The sequence below is a fragment of the Schistocerca piceifrons genome, chromosome 1, assembly GCF_021461385.2.
Source record: "Schistocerca piceifrons isolate TAMUIC-IGC-003096 chromosome 1, iqSchPice1.1, whole genome shotgun sequence".
Lineage (NCBI taxonomy): Eukaryota > Metazoa > Arthropoda > Insecta > Orthoptera > Acrididae > Schistocerca > Schistocerca piceifrons.
Window position 1 is genome coordinate 70,180,244 of NC_060138.1, and position 18,253 is coordinate 70,198,496.

An 18,253-nucleotide genomic window follows, 5' to 3' on the forward strand; every position below is an offset into this window, starting at 1 on the left:
GCGTATCTCACATCCCATACAACTTCATTGCGTAACAGTAGTGTTTAAGAGTTTACTTTTATTAGCTGTCCCAGTGTGAGTTGTTTGAATTGTCACAGAAAAGTTAATTCCGAGGTGCAGTGAAGCTGTTATTATTGATGCCTTCACCGGGTGGAGGGTGGGGGGAAATTGAGTAGCAAGGGAAGTGGTGATGCGAGTGAGAATCTTCCATGGTATTAGAGTGTCTGTGCGCTAGACAAAAAATTGCTGAACAGTAGGAAAGATACAGGGCCCATAAGACAGTGACTGACAGTATTAGAAAAAACTAGACACCTTAACGAGGAGGAGAAAGGTAACAAGATGTGAGAAGTGGTAGCAGGAAACAGGGCACATAGGATGAGAGCAGTATCAGAGAGCTTAGCCACTGGTTCAAAAAACAGGTTTGCTTCGCTACCTAAGAATGTCCCGAAAAGGTAGGAATGGCCAACGCAAAACATACTTTTCACAGGCATTTTACATATAGATGTAGAAACCAGTGGTTTCAAAAAAAGTAGGAAAGTATAGGAAAGTTTGCTGTCAGGTAGTAGGCCTAATGGTGGATCAGGGGTCGGCCAGTTGTTTCAGGAACTCTCTGTCCAAAGATTTTGGAAAAGCGGATCGCTTTGCTCTAGTGAATGGAATGCGAAAGATCATTCACAGGGACTATGGCTACAGTGTGGACATTTAGCTGGTAAAGATATCTTCAGCAACGAGCTGTACAACTGTTGAATTTATTCAGTTTTGAGATGTTACGATCGTCAGCTCAACAGAGTTGTGAGTTGGGTCAACGTGGAATTATATCACCTGCCTCTGTTAGGTGCTGGGTTGAACATAAGCTTGGTTCCTGTTGATGCTACTGAGAGGTAGGATTTTATAACTCATAATCTATGTCTCAAGAGGAATGAGAAAGAGAAATTCACTGGGTCAACACCATAATCTATGAGGGGCGACACTGACAACCATGGACTTATACCTCCAGTCAGTGGTACAATGGCAACACATTTTTTAGGGTAAATTCAGATTTCCAGCTACTAATATTAAAAGAAGTGAATATAACTGATTTTTTATGCCTAAACTATGTGAAGATTAAAAGGCAATTAAAATATATATTACATCCAAGTATGAGAGGTTTAAAAGATAAAATCATTTAACTTCCGAACTCTTTAGGTGAACTACAGCCTGCAAATCATGTAGATGTAATATGTTTCTGAACATCATTTGACCAATGATAAGTGGCAATTGAATATGAAAGGATCTGCAACAAAAATTATGGACTCCAGCAACACAGCTACTGACAACATTTCCATAGATGCATCGATACTGCAAAGTCATAGTGTAATTCCCATAGTCAATGGCCTATCAGACCACAGTGCTCAACTGTTGCTCTGTAAAAACAGAGAACATACAAAATAGAAAAATAACTGCAAAATTACTAGGGTAGTGAATCAACAAGGTACAGAGAAACTCAAGAGGAATTTGCAAAACACAGACTATAAAGACATACACAACACCCCTGGTGTAAATGAAAAATATAGTTATTCTGCAACATAGTCGTCGGTTACTTTCCTTACGAAATTATTCAGTGGAATCATATTGAATTCTCCTAAACCATGTATTGTAAATGGGGCCAGTACACCATGCAGACCAAGGAGAGAAGTCTCTACTTGGCATAAAAAGACATGGGTGGTGACAGGTTTAAATCACATTACAAATTGTTCTTTACAATTTTAAGCAACCTCGCCAGAGCATCAAAATGTATTATTTTCAAGAAAAAATAAGCTCCTACAGCAAAAAAAGTATTATTTGAAACAGAGTAAAAAATAAGACAGGAAACACAAATCAAGAAAAGGAAGATATTTCTTTAAAGGTTCATGACCAACCGACCAATGATAGTGCTAAAGTAGTAGTAACTTTTAATAACTTTTTTTATGTCAGAATGAGATTATTTAAGCGGTTAACATTTTCGTAGCAGACATCCTACAGTTTCTAACAAAAGTCTTACAAGACAAGTTTGACAAGATTCAATGACATCTAATATCTCCAAAAGAAGATTTCAATTTTATCAATGCTCTTAAAAATAAATGTTCAAGTAGCTATAACGAATCGATAGTAAGATAAAGAAATGTTGTCCAGCTGAACTTGGTAATTTATTGAGTTAGTTGTGTAAGGAATATTTTTCAGCAGTATTTTCTCAGAGATATTTAACATGCTGTTATCAAACCACTTTACAAAAAGAAAACAATATGTCAGTTATGAACTACCAGCCTATATAAATACTGTCTGTATTTGCCAATAGTTTGAGAAGATAACGTATGATAGCCATTATACACACTTAACACAAGGAAACATGTTCAATAGGAACTCGTAATTGTAAAACAACAATGGAGTGGTATAAAACAATGTTATTTGTGGTTGTCAGACACATACGTGCACCCACTTGAGTATTAAATTAAATGTACATGCTTGGCGTCTTTTCACATCGAAGAGACCACTCTCCATGGGATCCATGGAGTAAGACTAATGTTATGCAATGCAGTAACATGATTTAATCCAACCAAGTATTATAGTTTATGTATTTTCGAAAAGTAGGCACTTAAATGTACTAAATTAATGTTTGTAGAGTAAAATTACAAAATCAGAGTGCTAAACTGCAGTTGATTACATAATTTACTTATTTGAAGACTTCTTGTTTTGAACTTGAGCTTACCTTTCTCTGCTATATTGAGATTTAAATTAATTGAAGAGGTCAGTGGAAAAAAATTGTAACTCTCAAGAGCTTGATTTAAGATATTGCATATTATGTGTTTGTTTAAATTCAAAAACAGGAATTTAAATTAAATAACACAAAGGAAATTATGTAACAGACATATCTTTCTAGTGGTTCTTACAGAACTTCTTGTTACAAGCATGTGATACATTCAAAAACACAATGTATAAAGAAACCACACGAATCCTTTCACAACTGGCGGTTAGCACTATCTTGCATTGAATCTTTCAACTGTTACAGTGTTGAACTTTACACATTTTCCAGCCAGAGCCCAGTACCACAAAGAAATTAGACTAAGACAATTGATATGTGATTGCATGCTTCTCATCAGTGTATCTATACCTCCTAAATCTCTTTCTTTCACACAGGTACAGTCAATAAGAAGAGTTAATTATGATGTTCTGTGTCTCAATGGACACTAGCTCCCTAGCCAGTAGTTCCACAATTGGCAGGGCACTTATGGTGAGAGCAGTAATGGGGAAGGGGGGAGGGAGGTTATGGGCAGGTACTGCAGAGGAAATTTCGTGGGCTGTTCTAAACTGAAGCCTACACTCACAATTTTTGAAATATTCGATGGAGCCCATATGTGTATGGTGACCATTCAGAAAGATCTGTTACTTTTCCTTAGTATCTAAAAAATAATTATCCTGAATTTGTTTTCGCCTAGCTTATTAACCATTTGCAACTTTCAGAGACTTTGAGTAAAACTACACATTTAACTTTTTACCCTGTTAAAATTTGTTTCTTTTGCCGAACTACAGCGGAGTTTACACAGTTTCAATCACTAACATATGCAGACACAGTTGTCTGAGACTTCTGAAATGGTGGTTTATTAAGTTAATTAAGGTAGGAACTGAGGAGAAGTATGGACAATAGCTTATGAAACAAATCCTTGATACAAAAACGAACATGTAATGTCTTCACTTATGCTGTTCGAAAAGCTGCAGCATTTCTTGTTCCATCAGCTATTTATGGCACTTAAAAATTACATTATTTCATTGAAAAAGTCTGTAGTTAGTGGAATAGCACTGTAGATGGTGATGATTTGCATAATAACCGTATGTAGTTTAGCATATCATTTTACAAAATCTTGTTTCGATGTCTCAGACCGTTTAGGAAATATTAGGAATGTTGTGGTTATTTCACTCTGGCTTTATTACTGGAATGAGCGATCGCAAATGAGTGTGCTACATCATATTAATTTTCTCGAGATCGATGACAGATAGAGACCACCTCCCAATCTAAAGAAAAATTCGATATGTCAGCTAAATTTAATATGCAACAACTTATAATGTAATATGCACCAAATTCAAAATAATAGCGCCCTCTACTTTTCCATTGCAAACATTTTCGTATTTTGTGCAGCTGTCTTACTTCCATACAAATATCACAATAACTGTGACCATTAACAAAATGATAGGCACATCGTCATAAAGTTGACATATAAAGCTGCAAGTAACCCAAAAATGAATTTTTTTACCTAATCGTTTTTGTATTTGGAAAAGATTGCAAGGCTTGCCTCTCGATTCTGTCATCACCAAGCGAAAAGGGGCAAATACCGTCAGCCTCCCTAATAAATGCATGAGCTCATCCAGCGCTTTGGACGAAAATTGGCTACCTTATCCTACCCATACTCTGCCAAAGCCCCGCCTCAATTCCATAATACGCTAACATTTAGAAAACTTTTGTATCTTCCACGTCAATAACACCACACAGACAGTTTGGGGACACATTCCACCCCAGAGGGTAATGAGGTGACGACAGGAAAGGTATATAGCCGCCCCTAAAATGAACCATGAGAAATCTGTTCATAAACATACGGAAACTAGGCAGATGCAGGACAAAAGCACAAGAGGAATGAAAGGTTTCTTTCTTCCTGTTATAGATTCCCCAGAGATTTAAATATGTACGCCTTCTGTATGGTGTCTTCTCGTGTTTACAGGCTCCAATGGTATTCAATGCCTTTGCCTTTTTGTGGGGGATCCTCTGCCCCACCCTTCTCACTGGCTTGCTTAGGTTGTGGAGTACCTTTGCATATTATTCTTTCTCACTTAGTATGACTTCTGCAAAGGCTAGTTAGTGCACATGGCTCTATTTTCCTTTTATCCCCAGGTATGTCCTTGGGGTACCCATTTTCTCATTTATTGCCCTCCACTGGCTGATCACTTTGTCCAGTACTATGCTGAACAGAATGGGTGACAATCCATATCACTGTTTGACGCTGGTCTTAATCCCAAACACTTCCAATAGTACTCTTCTGAATCTCATTCTTGCCTGAATCTGTCAAAATTCCCATTATTATTTCTCATGTAGCCCTGACTAGTCCTCTGCTCTTGAGTATCTCTCAAAGAGTGTGCTTGACTACGACTACGGAGTCATATGCTTTCATTAATTCCATGAGGGTTTCAATTGTCTTTTCGTTCTGTAAGGTTCTGTGTTCTATCTGTTGTTTAAAGGTAAATATTTGTTCAATGGATCCTCTATCCCTCCAAAATTCAGCTTGGTAATATCCAATTATACTTTCAATATCTTCTTCTAATATCTTCAGCAAGTGTTTTGACAGCCCTCAGAGCTGATCTCTAGTAGTAATATTCCTCTGTAGTTGTTTACATTCCTCTTTTTCCCATTCTGATGTATTTGTACCATGATCACATTCTTCAATCCTTGTAATGACTTCAAGTCTGAACCTGGCAGATAACCTTGATCACACTGCCTACCTCCTTGTTGCCTCCCCACTTTATCATCTTGGCTGCTGTTCTGTTTACTGTAGTTGCCTCATTATTCTTTAGATATGTTATGTCTTGTGTGGCACACCATTATTCCTGAGTGGTCAACGTGGCTGACTACCATGTGGCGGGGGGGCAGGTTCAGTTCCCTGCCACATCAGAGATTTTATACACTCGAGCACTTGGTGTTGTGTTATCATCATTTCATCATCACTGAAGGCAAGTTACCGAAAAAGCATCAAACAAAAAGACTTGCATTAAGTGGCTGAACAACCCCAGATCGGGTTTCCTGGTAAATATGCCAAATGATCATTTTATTTTTTTATTGCATGTGCAATATCATCCCATGTTGGAAGGTGTGACTCGCCTTTCTTCTGTGTCTATCCCCAATTCCAGCTCATCTTCAGGTGGTCTGCAATACAGCAGGTCCTGAAATTACTGTGTAAGTATCCCATAGTTCTCCATTCACCAATGGCCAGTTCCTTTATCTTGTCACTGACATCATATACAGTCAGACTCTTTGAAATTCCCGACAAAATTTGTTCTGTTGTTTTCCCTAAAGTTTTTCTCTCACTCGTCCATTTACTGTTTCATCCGCTGTCTTCTGACCCATCATATTATTCTGGTGGCTTTCTTCAAAACTCCTAGCGAAACATCCAATTTTTCTGTGTCCTTCTTGCTGCTACAATCTCTCCAGGCACAAGACTATCAAAAACGAAGAGTTTTGCCCACACTGGCTCAGCGTCTCTTTGCAGAGTCCATTAGATTGTAAAAAAAATTGACAAGAAAGAAACTAAAAATAATAATAGACACTAGCCTAAAAGGAAACACATTTTCTAACCTTGAGGAGGCATTCAAAGTTTTACAGTAGACATATAACATGGATCCTATAGAAAGGGGTCTTTTGGATATGGAATGCCAGAGACATACATTGCTGCACTTCCTCCTATGTTTGTGTGGCGACATAGCTGTAACACCGTGAGTAGGGAACACTGCATGCCGGATCTGTCAGTGTCGTGTGGTTCTTCTTCCTTTTACATTTATTTCAGTGGTCTGGCTACACCATACCATGGCCTTGTATTCAGTTCATTGTTCTAATTTTATTGTACCTTGACACTGTCTGTCCAGCCATGGCTGGTTAATGACACAGAATTCGTAATGGTACAGTGAAATATTTTGAATGTTCTGATGCGTGAAGCAATTTTATGAGGTTGGAAATTTTAACTGACTACATTTAATGCAATGCTTATAATTCATAAATTTAGCAATCATATAGAAGCTGTTGACTGTCACATGGTTTTTAGTTGTTTTTATCTCTGCAGTTGTGAAATCTGTAAGTTTCTTTCAGGTAAAGCAATGAATAAAAGTATGAGTTGATACAACACTATATATTACCACATGAAAATCGTCATAGATATAGGCATTACCGTTTAATGCTGATCAGATCTTATGTGATTTCTGGAAGCATATTCATGCAGCTTAGTTTACATGACAACACTGGCTTACATGCAACTGCACTACAAGCCACTGTGCATTTGTGTAAATTGTTGGTGAAACTAAACAGTTTCACCTTGTTCCACTTTTGGTGACAGTATGCAACGTCTCCAGAGCAGAACATTGAAGACTGTATGATTTTTACTAAAATGAAGTGTATAGTACTTATTGCTCATTAGGCACGTAGACTGAACAATGTAGCTACCATCCCTGACAACTCCAATTACAGATAATAATATTTTTCTTGTTCTATAGAAGAAGTGATCGTAATAGCTGCTACATCTTCTGTCTGTCTTATTTTTGTTTTCACTGTTCTTGGAGACAGAGTCATTTAGATTGAGGCAGTGTGTATGTTGTAATGGTTAACATATGTATGAAATGTTAGCCATGTTATTATTGAAAGTAACCTCCTGATCCCTTGTGTCAATGTTTTGGACATTTGAATAATTTCTAACCATTTATAGCTGCCACACACCCAGAAAACAGGACATCGTTGGTGTGCGACAATCAGCCGCCATTATGCAGCAATTTCAAATAATACAAAATATTTCTAGTGTTTTTCCACAGCAGCAACCAAAAAGTGGTTTACAGCGTTTCATTTAGTAATAGTTACATGTTGTTGTTGTTGTTGTTGTTGTGGTCTTCAGTCCTGAGACTGGTTTGATGCAGCTCTCCGTGCTACTCTATCCTTTGCAAGCTTCTTCATCTCCCAGTACCTACTGCAGCCTACATCCTTCTGAATCTGCTTAGTGTGTTGAATTTTTACCTTCCACACTGCCCTCTAGTACTAAATTGGTGATCCCTTGATGCCTCAGAACACGTCCTACCAACCGATCCCTTCTTCTAGTCAAGTTGTGCCCCAAACTCCTCTTCTCCCCAATTCTATTCAATACCTCATCATTAGTTATGTGACCACCCATCTAATCTTCAGCATTCTTCTGTAGCACCACATTTCAAAAGCTTCTATTCTCTTCTTGTGTAAACTATTTATCGTCCATGTTTCACTTCCATAGTTACATAGGAAAGAGTTTATTATATTACAGTGTCAGTATATGCAATATTTTAGATTCACGTTAGATACAGCTTTGGCCTTGATTAAAAACGACAGAATCTTAAAATATAAAAATTGTTTGGGCGCCTTGTATGATAAAAGTGAACCCACCAACAAACAGTAACATCAAATCCAGTATTTTATTCTTTTTACATCCTCTTATTTCATTGGCATACATACAGATGTCTGACTTCTATTATATGCAAGTTTGCGTAATTTTTAGGCAGGATTAGTGTCAGAATATCAGTTAACGAACCTGTCAGACAGAATAAAATGAAATAACTAGTTATGCGAGTATTAAGGTTAGGTGTGTTGGTAAAGTGTGAACAAAGTGGAATGTTGTGTTGGGAATGGAGAAAAGTGTTCGATTTTTGGAAGTTGCTAAATGTGCAACACCATGTGCTATCTAATATATGTTCCAAAATGCTACACATAGAAATGATATTTTTATAGGGCTCGTATCTCGAGTTCTGATGGTGATAAAAATGTAGAGTCTAGTGTTTTTACAATGAAATGAATACCCTTAGCTGCTTACAGATGTTGACATACGTCAACGTGGACATATAAAAATGTGTGCCCCGACCGGGACTCGAACCCGGGATCTCCTGCTTGCATGGCAGACGTTCTATCCATCTGAGCCACCGAGAACACAGAGGATAGCGCGACTGCAGGTATTTATCTCTGGCACGCATCCCGCGAAACCCACATCTTCAATGTATTGTCCCGCACTACATTGCTAGTGCCCCCGCCCATTATACTCATTACTTGCGGCGCGTAGCCGGACCCCCTAAAAGTTTGGGCACTATTTGTGCATTCGCACAGAAGAAGAAGATGGTCAAGTGGCCGGTGAGTCTTAACTATATATATACTAAGATGGTATCTGTTCTTTCGGACATGTCCGAATATACAAGTGTTTTTGGTAGCTTTGGGCTACAGACCATTTGTATACCCAACAAAAGATCGTCTTGCTGTCACTATCCTACAGTATAGTGTCACAGTTCGAAAATTACATACTTCCTCCTGCTTAGACAAATGGAGCACATCGTTTTGTTCTGTTTGTATTTGGTGTGGTCTACGATGTGTCTTAAGGAGTTTCTGGAGGCACCATTAGTTTCTGGACGGTTCCTTGGAAAACCAAATAAGGGTTGTTTTACTTGTTTTTGCACAAGAATAGAGCTGCAGGGTTCCAAGATTGTTTTTCACAGCAGATACCTGAAATTTTTGGAATATGTTTTGAAGATCCAGCTCTCGAACAACCTTCAAAATTTTATTCATATTTCCATCCTCTTCTGAGATATGGAGGTCCAAAGTTACCGTACATATACACATAAACTACATAAGTAAAATCCAATGTGAGGCGAAATTTAAATAATAAATATCCCTAGAAAATAACTCAAGTTTTAGCGTTATATTTTCTAAATATCTTTCTAGAAGTGATATCTTCACTGTTAAAGAACTCTTTGTCTGTTATGGAGAAACACCCTGAAACCACGACTGTTGGGTAACAACACTGAGTCGCAGATTCCAAGACAGACAGAAAATAAGAGTAATTTTTACGATATATACAAATTTTGAAAGCTGAAGTCTTTATTCAACATTCGTTTATTAAGAATGTCACATCAGTGTTTCCATTCAGAAACAGTAGTACACACATTTAAACTGTACAGATCACCCTTCAACAAAGTAGTTTGCAAACCATTACCTACATAATATGGTGTGCTCAAAATAATTATGACTTCTGGACTGCAGTCTTGAATCTGTCCGCCACCCAGCATTTATGCTTCTCCATGTTCCTGGCTGGTAAACTCCACTATTGGCATGCTCCATGTATATTAACTGTTGTTATGTATGTCACTGGGATAGCTTAGTAGGTCTGGCAGTTTTGTCACATATTTGTGTGCATAATGGAATTGGCTTTTCATAGAAGTGCAATTCGGAAACCAGAACTACTAATGCATTTTCCACAAAACAGTGAGCTATATTCCTTCTTTGAAACTCTGTGGATCATGCCATAACAATGGCTTTGTTAAATATTGTGTTAATAGAAATGTGTCATCACCAACTAAAACACAATCTTCTAGCAGACTGAGGCTTCTGGACTCTACTGCATTCAGTATGATTTCTAATTTCAGTTCTGGCGACAATGCTTTGTGCATTATGCCTTCTTTCTTCCTTATTATATCATTGACTCTGTTTAGAAGAAAATGAAACTGGTGGTATTCTAAGATGATTAAAATAACTTACAGCATCTTCCACTGCAATTTCTTCCAGCAAAGTCACTGAGCAACCGAACTGTTTATCCACTCATGTACCCAAACACATTTCACATTTCTTTTCTTATGCAAAAATTACACACAAAAAAACCATTAACTCTACCACAACTTGTGCAGCTGCCACGTGACTGCAACACACACAAATCGATGAAACTGAACAGTGTACAGTGCTGACACTGAGTCTGCCGTCATATATGAAACCATTTACTTTCAACTCCATTTATGCAACTAAGTGTTGTCACGTTACTAGTCTGAAATTCACAACAGAGGTCATTCTACTATGGTGCTACCCTCTGTTAACAAGTAATATGATCTGACCTTTAAATTGCATAACTAATGATGTGAAAATGGCTTCAATATTATCAATATGTTATTGGTTTTGCTTTCCTGGAATAAATAATTCACTGATCTAGTATATCATTGTTGCAGAAATTTTGTTTGATTTAGCGTTTGGTGGAATGCTACCATGCTGCCATAAATACTACAAATGATGACTACACAAAAAGAAGGGGTTAAGTCCATTTTGTAGACTTTTTAGTGGTAGCAATTTTAATTTTTGAAATGTTACAGTGTAAGTTAAAAACTGCAGTAAATGACCATGCCCTACTATTTCTTAAACGTTTTTAAAAATATTTTTAAAAACCACACTCTTATGTCTCTTTGTCTGAATGTCTACTTCTGAAATCAGATTAAGAATTTCAAAATCTAATGTGATACTGAGAACATGTTTCACTTTATAACCTCCATGCAGCTCCTACAACAAAGTTCAATTCATCTGTGTCTCCAGTCATCTATCATATGTAATAGTCATGACATTTGGATTTTAGGATCAGCACTGTGTATCAATTTACTGTTCTTGTTTCCAATGAATTTGTATAAATCATAATGATGATACCGCAGTCTAACGTAACAGTCGCGACACTCACTGCTGTAAAAGTTGTTGCCGTTTGACAGATGTAGCGACACTAGCGCTCCAAGTAGCAGGTAAGGTGAACGTCAGACGCGTCGTAAGCATAATGTTTGTTTGCATCCATTTCCTACGTAATTTCCGAATTATCTGAGTTATTTTCTTGCCTCCAAGGGTTTGTGCAGTACCAGAAGGCATATATGTTTCTAAAAATGGTTCTAAAATACGCGCAACTGTGGACAAAAGCCATGAATAGAGTGGCAAGCTACAACACATTCGTGAAGAAACACTTGTGACATTGGACAGAATTGCAGCTTACCACGTTGATATCAAAAGTATATAAACACACAGATTCACATGTAAGAAGCAGATACATGTACCTGTACATGCAAAAGCGATCGACAACTCGTTTATCGTTCTGTAGGCCTACTGTGTTTGTCATTGTCGCCTGTTGCCACAAGTGCGACCTTCATCTTTATATTATTTTAGGTGGGACAAGCAATTGCCAAATAGTGGGAGAAATATGCTGAAAACATTATAATGAGCTTATTTGAATTACATTTCATGAAAAAGCAAATATTTGAATAATTTTCAAACAATCTGTCAGTGAACAAGGTGCTAACAAAATAATGTCATCACACGAAAGAAGCAAGGAAAATTAAGTGACTAACAACAGAAGTGAATGAAATACATACCAAAGAAATCAACAGCCCAAATGAGCCAACTTCTTCAGTTTCTTATTTGCCTTCTTGTTGTTAGAAACTAAGTCTTGATTCCAATATTTGAGCCGGTAAACGAGTCTCACTTTAACAAATATCTTGATCAACAGCAGCTTAGTTTCTTCACAAGAGCCAGGAGGAACACTTAGGATAGTCATCAACAAGTCCACATATAATTCACCACAGTTTTACTTGTGAGAATGTTCATCAAAAACTGAAGCCATCTGATTTTCACAATCCCTCAAAAATAAACAAATATTTTCACTGCAAATAACCAAGCTTCCAAATTTGTCTTCATAACTTTTGAAATGACAATAAGAACTGTCGAATCCTTGTGGCAGTGTCCTCTTCATCGTCAGTTGAGGTGGCTTATTTGGAATGTCAAACAGCGTGGGTACTGCATTCCACACGAGTTTGTTATTGTCTGCGTTCATGAACTGGGTCTTTCTTCATAAGGTCTTCTCGTCTGCTATTAACTAGCCATTTTCTGCTCCTAAAACGAAACATTCATCATTTATACACATATAGTTTGCAAGTGAATCCTGACAATACAGTTTAGTAACATGATGGTATATACGTCTCAGGATCCTTAGGAAACCCAAAAAAGACAGCTGCGGTGTCTTCTTCCTGTTGTTCCTGCAATTTATTGCGCTACAAACGCTCCCGATGGTAAAAACCATTGTATAAATCAAAATAAACAATCACTATTCGCTTTCACAATCGCGCCGAACTCACAGTTTAACCTACCGGCCGCTTGGGGCGCTGCTGGCGCTGTAGGCAACAAAATCGAGGCGAAGTGTCGCGACTATTATGTTAGATTGTGATGTTACTTCCAATAATTATTCACCCCATGGTTACCAACACATCAATAAAGGTATATTTAATCATAGTTTTTATTTACCACATTCTACATATTTTACTTCAATCTTATACAAAACACTTAATACAAAATGGGATCGATAAAACAATAAGTTCACTTCCAGAAATAGACTTTGTTAAGTACTCTTGGGGTGCTGTATCACAGAACACCTTCAGTTCCTGCAACTCATGATGCTTTTCTTCAGCAATGGGTAGCAATTCTGAAACATTGAACATGTGATTTCCTGTTAGCATAGTATCTCAATAGGTTTATCGCTATAAAATAGAAACTGCTATTTTATTAATTTGTCCATCACTACATTCTTTAATACATTAACTTTATAACAGGACAATGGGAACAAAAACTCTCCATCTGCAAGATCTGCTTCCTCTGCCATTTGTCCAGCAGGAGCAGTGAAAGCTGATGTAGTGCAAGGTCCATTGTAAGTTCACAATGTGAGATAAGCCTTGTTTGATGATGTTCTCCCTCTATCTCCTTAGTAATTCGTGATCGAAATGGGCATTGTAGTTGGTATCCTGGTTGCAATAAAACATTCCATTCACATATCAATGAGCCATCAACTTCAACACTGTAAAAAGGTATGGGTTTTGCACATGCACCTTTAAATATGTCCATTGAGTCCTTTGGAAGCTCAGCTTTTCCAGTAGTTCGCAATCTCAGCTTTATGTCTAATGAGAGCTATTCCTTTGTCACTTTCATGATATGTACGTCTTCTGACTGGAAATGACACATACATAGATTCAAAAGGCTTTGCATGATGGGCAAAATAAAGGATGATCCTGAAAACGTTGTGGTGTAGTTTTTGTTTGACCCCCACATGAGTCAAAAAAGATTTCTGTTTTTTTAACCTCTGGATCCAGACTCATAGTGAGGTAACTGTGCAGGAAAGAACCTACATCATTTGAAACTTTCAGATTCCGTATTAGTCACTGAGAATTTGTACCTGTCATAGAATTACTAATATTACGAACTACATATTTATATTATTTACACTGTTGTATATGGCATTTCTAAAAATTCTTCTAGAGAATAAAATGGCTTTGTTAGCAACAAATTGTGTAATTTTTCCTTGAATGATTTGACTGGGATGCTTTTGATACATTTACAGTTTGTTGTATATTTTGATTGCTACATCGATATGACTAATGTTTGAGATTGTGTTTCTGGTCTGTTTTGTGGTAAGAGCAAGTAGTACTCGGTCTAGTATTATAATCATGTTTTTCATTTTTACACTTAAATTTGGTAGTTCAGTGGGTGTGTGGTTAAGACATTATAGAATATATAAATGAATTACAGTTAAAATCTTATACGTAGTGAACAAAGGCTTGCAATGAGTTCTGCTACATGCTCATGCCATCGCTCTAACAGCTTTATTGCGAATTATAAGAATTTCATTTATTTATTTATTTATTTATTGCTATTTACTCGAAGTATGTATCTGAATTTTAAAATAAATTTTACGAAAGGCAAAATATGCTGTCAGTACATATTCGGAGGTGACACATGACATCAGTCTCTTCAGTAAGTATATCGCTCTTGATAACCTAACTGTTACATGTTCTACATGAGTGGTCCATATTAGTTTGTTGTCAAGTGTAATGCCTAAAAGTTTTACATTTTGTTTTTCTATACTTGTAGTCTTTGATAGACTGAAACACATACTCCACATTTTATTTACATTTAACAGTATACCATTTGCAATGAACCAGAATGTTGCACTTTCTATAGCTAAATTTATTCTTTTGATAAGGTGTTCAGATACAATGCTTACTGATGGAAAAGTAGTATCATCTACATACATAAGAAAGGTCTTTACATTTCTGTTATCCAGCTAACTCATTAATTTGGCACACTGGACTCGCATTCAGGAGGATGATGGTTCAATCCCACATCCAGCCATCCTGATTTAGGTTTTCCATGATTTCCCTAAATCGCTCAAGATAAATGCCAGGATGGTTCCTTTGAAAGGGCATGGCCGACTTCCTTCCCCTTCTTTCCCTAATCATATGAGACTGATGACCTCACTGTCTGGTCTCCTGCCCCAAACAACTCAACATCCAACCCCATTAATTTCTACCAGGAATATCAGAGGTCCTAATTTTGATCCCTGTGGTTCTCTGTGTTGAGAAACTGTGTTCGATAACTGACTCCTGAACTCACCACCTGCTTTATTTTATTGAGGTATGATTTCATTAGTTTTTAGACTTCTGCCACAAATTCTATAGTATTCTAGTTTGGAGAGCAAAATAGGGTGCTCAAGACAATCGATGACGTTACTAATCATGGAAGATTTCCTGTATATGAGCATGGTCCTCGAATGGTGAAAAAATGTCTCTAATTAAGGGTTCAACAGCTTGCATAAGTGATTTTTCTTTCCTGTAACTACACTATAGCATACATAACATCTTGTTCAGTTCTAGATATTCATACATTTGTTTCTACATGATGCTTCTAAAGTCTTTGGCTAGTACTAGGATGAAAGAAACTGGTCTGTAGTTCACAGGAACAGATTTTTTTTCCATTCGTAAATACTGGAGGCAGCTTGGTTAATTTGAGCGGACCAGGAAAAACACCTCTTGTAAGATCAAAGTTTATGGAACATCTTAATGGAGCTACAGCGTAATTTATGATTTCTTTCAGTAGGTTAATTGAGATATTAAAAACATGTCTACTGAATGAATTCTTCAAGTCTTTGATAATTTCAAGAATTTCATCTCGGTTTACCTCCCTAATGTTGCTTAATGAAAGGCTAGGTCAATTACAACTTAGGTTTGCGTTCTTAAGGTAAGCCCCACACACACACACACACACACACACACACACACACACACACATATATATATATATATATATATATATATATATATATATATATATATAGAGAGAGAGAGAGAGAGAGAGAGAGAGAGAGACAGAGAGAGAGATTTTTTTAACTTTTTCATTCCCTCTACAGACTTACAAACTATTGTGTAAATGTATCCTTTGTTGAAACTGCATTATCAAAGTTTCTGACTACATCTTTAATATTATTAGTAATTGACCAGTCTGCTCTGAATTGGTTTTTGACCAGGATGCTTTGGGCTGATTTGTACTTTTTTCATGAAATTAGAGTTGGATGTTTGTTTAGCCAACTATAACTCTTTCTTGTACAGTTGATTTCATAACAATTATTAACTATTCTTAGGCCTTTTAACAGCAGAGGTTCATTCTTAAACGCTTTCATCAATCTAACACAAAGGCACTACGATAAAATAGACTACCAGTATTTAATAACCTAAAAATTGTCTTAGATGATTTTGGAAGAGGGGTAGCTATAAAAATGGAAAAAGATGATGCAACAGACAGGTTGTAGGAATAGTGAAACCTAATGCAAGATTCAGCCAAGTCGTCGGCAGCATTGACGAAGAATCTGAAAACTTATCATCAAAAGACTATACAGTGATAATAAGAGGTGTAAATGATGTATATCATAATGAAACAGTTGCTGCAACAAAAGCATTGAAAGAGTCATTGGGTAAGCTAACATATAATAATGTAATAGTGGCCAAAACACTTCACTGGTATGATCGAATAGAACAGACATGTTTGAATAACGAAATAAAAGGAACAAACAAGCTCTATGATTCGATATGTAAGCATTTGAGAAATGTAATAGTGATTGACATCAATGATATTTTGGTCTGTAGCCATAATACTTTGTGCCCCTTAGTAAATCTTGTCGTCATAACCGTGCTTGCTGTACAAGACATGGTTGACACCTAAATGTCTTAGGAAAATCACTTCTAAGCAAAAAAGTACTTGAGACTGTAAATAACAGATTAAGCTGTGCACATAAACCAATACTTTGGCTTCAATTTAAAGAGTCAATACAGGAAAACTCCCAGCTGTGACCAAGCTCAACACAAGTTAGATTTTGTCACAACAGTTTGTAGTGAGCGGTAAAGAAAATACAGTAGAAGGAGCCATAAGTATCCCCTCCCCCTCCCCAACACCAAAAATGATTTAATGTCGTTACATGTTAATGTACAGTCCCTAAGAAATAAGCTTTATCAATTACAGTGCTGGTCAAATAAAATGCATTAATGAGCACTGGCTCCAAAACTAGATATAGACTATGCGTGTCATATGACTACACATTATTCAGAAATTAGTGTAGAGCCAATATTGCACAATGTGGAGTGGCAATTCACATGAAAGAAAATTTAAATTTGCAGTATTCAACAATAGACCTAAACAAGCACTGCTTTGAAGGTGTGTTTGAAGCAGCTGCTGTAATACTGCACACACACAAAATCATAATTGCTTCTGTGTACTATACACCAACTTCTTATAAGGAATTTCATATAGTTCAACTGAATGCGCTAATCAAAAGTTCACTAAACACCAAAAGTTATTGCAGGAAACTTCAGCACATTAGAAGAAGCATAAAAATGTAAATAACATGATTGACTGTGTAAAATCACTAAACTGCTACTGTGTGAATAAAAAAGCCTTCAGAGGGTAATTCATAATGAAAATAGGGGTTAAGTAAAGTATGGCATGATAAAGCTGGAATTATCTGATCATTATGGGATATGGATCAGAATAGGCAGTATGAAAGCTGAGATTACAGTTAGTCACATACAGAGTAATAAATGAGAGCAATACTGAGCAATTGAAACATGAACTGAAGGTAGTAGATTGGCCGAATATACTGTGTAATATAAAAAATTTTGGTTAATGTTTCTCTGTGTTTTGATCTATAATTAAGAATGCAGTAGATAGGCACTACCTGCTTCTCACAAAAAAATCCCCGCCCCCCCCCCCCCTTCCATCTCACAGCAACAAACAGAAAACTTAGCACTCTAATAAGTAGCACACTCCAAAGCTTGAGCAAATAGGGATACTGCTGCTTATTCACAAAAATAAGAGTGGCAAAAGTGAGGAAGCCAAGCAGCACTACATGTCCCTTAAGAGTTGTCAAGCAGCTTGGAAAATTATAAAAAGTGAGATCAATATAGGCAATGGGCAAACCACATACCCAGTAGATTGCAATATCCTTAATGAGAACTTTATAAACTGTGAGAGCTCCCATACTTCATTTAATACAAGCAGTCCTATTGATTGTTCAGTTGCTTAAGTGACAAATCCCAGCAACTAAAAAATTCTCTTAGTAAAAATCACCTCAAGTAATATCACCAAATCTGTAAACAAACTTAAAAACTCAAAAACAGAGGATGCTAAGGGATTAGTAACAGTGTTATTAAATATACAGCTTTTTCCACCATGATACCACTAACATATCTTGCAAATTGTATTCTTGATAAGGTGTATTCCCCAGATGTCTCAAAATGACAGTTACACTCCCACTCTATAAAAAAGGTGAAAGACAGAAAAGTTCTGAACAATCATAGACCCATATCAATAGTTCCCATTATA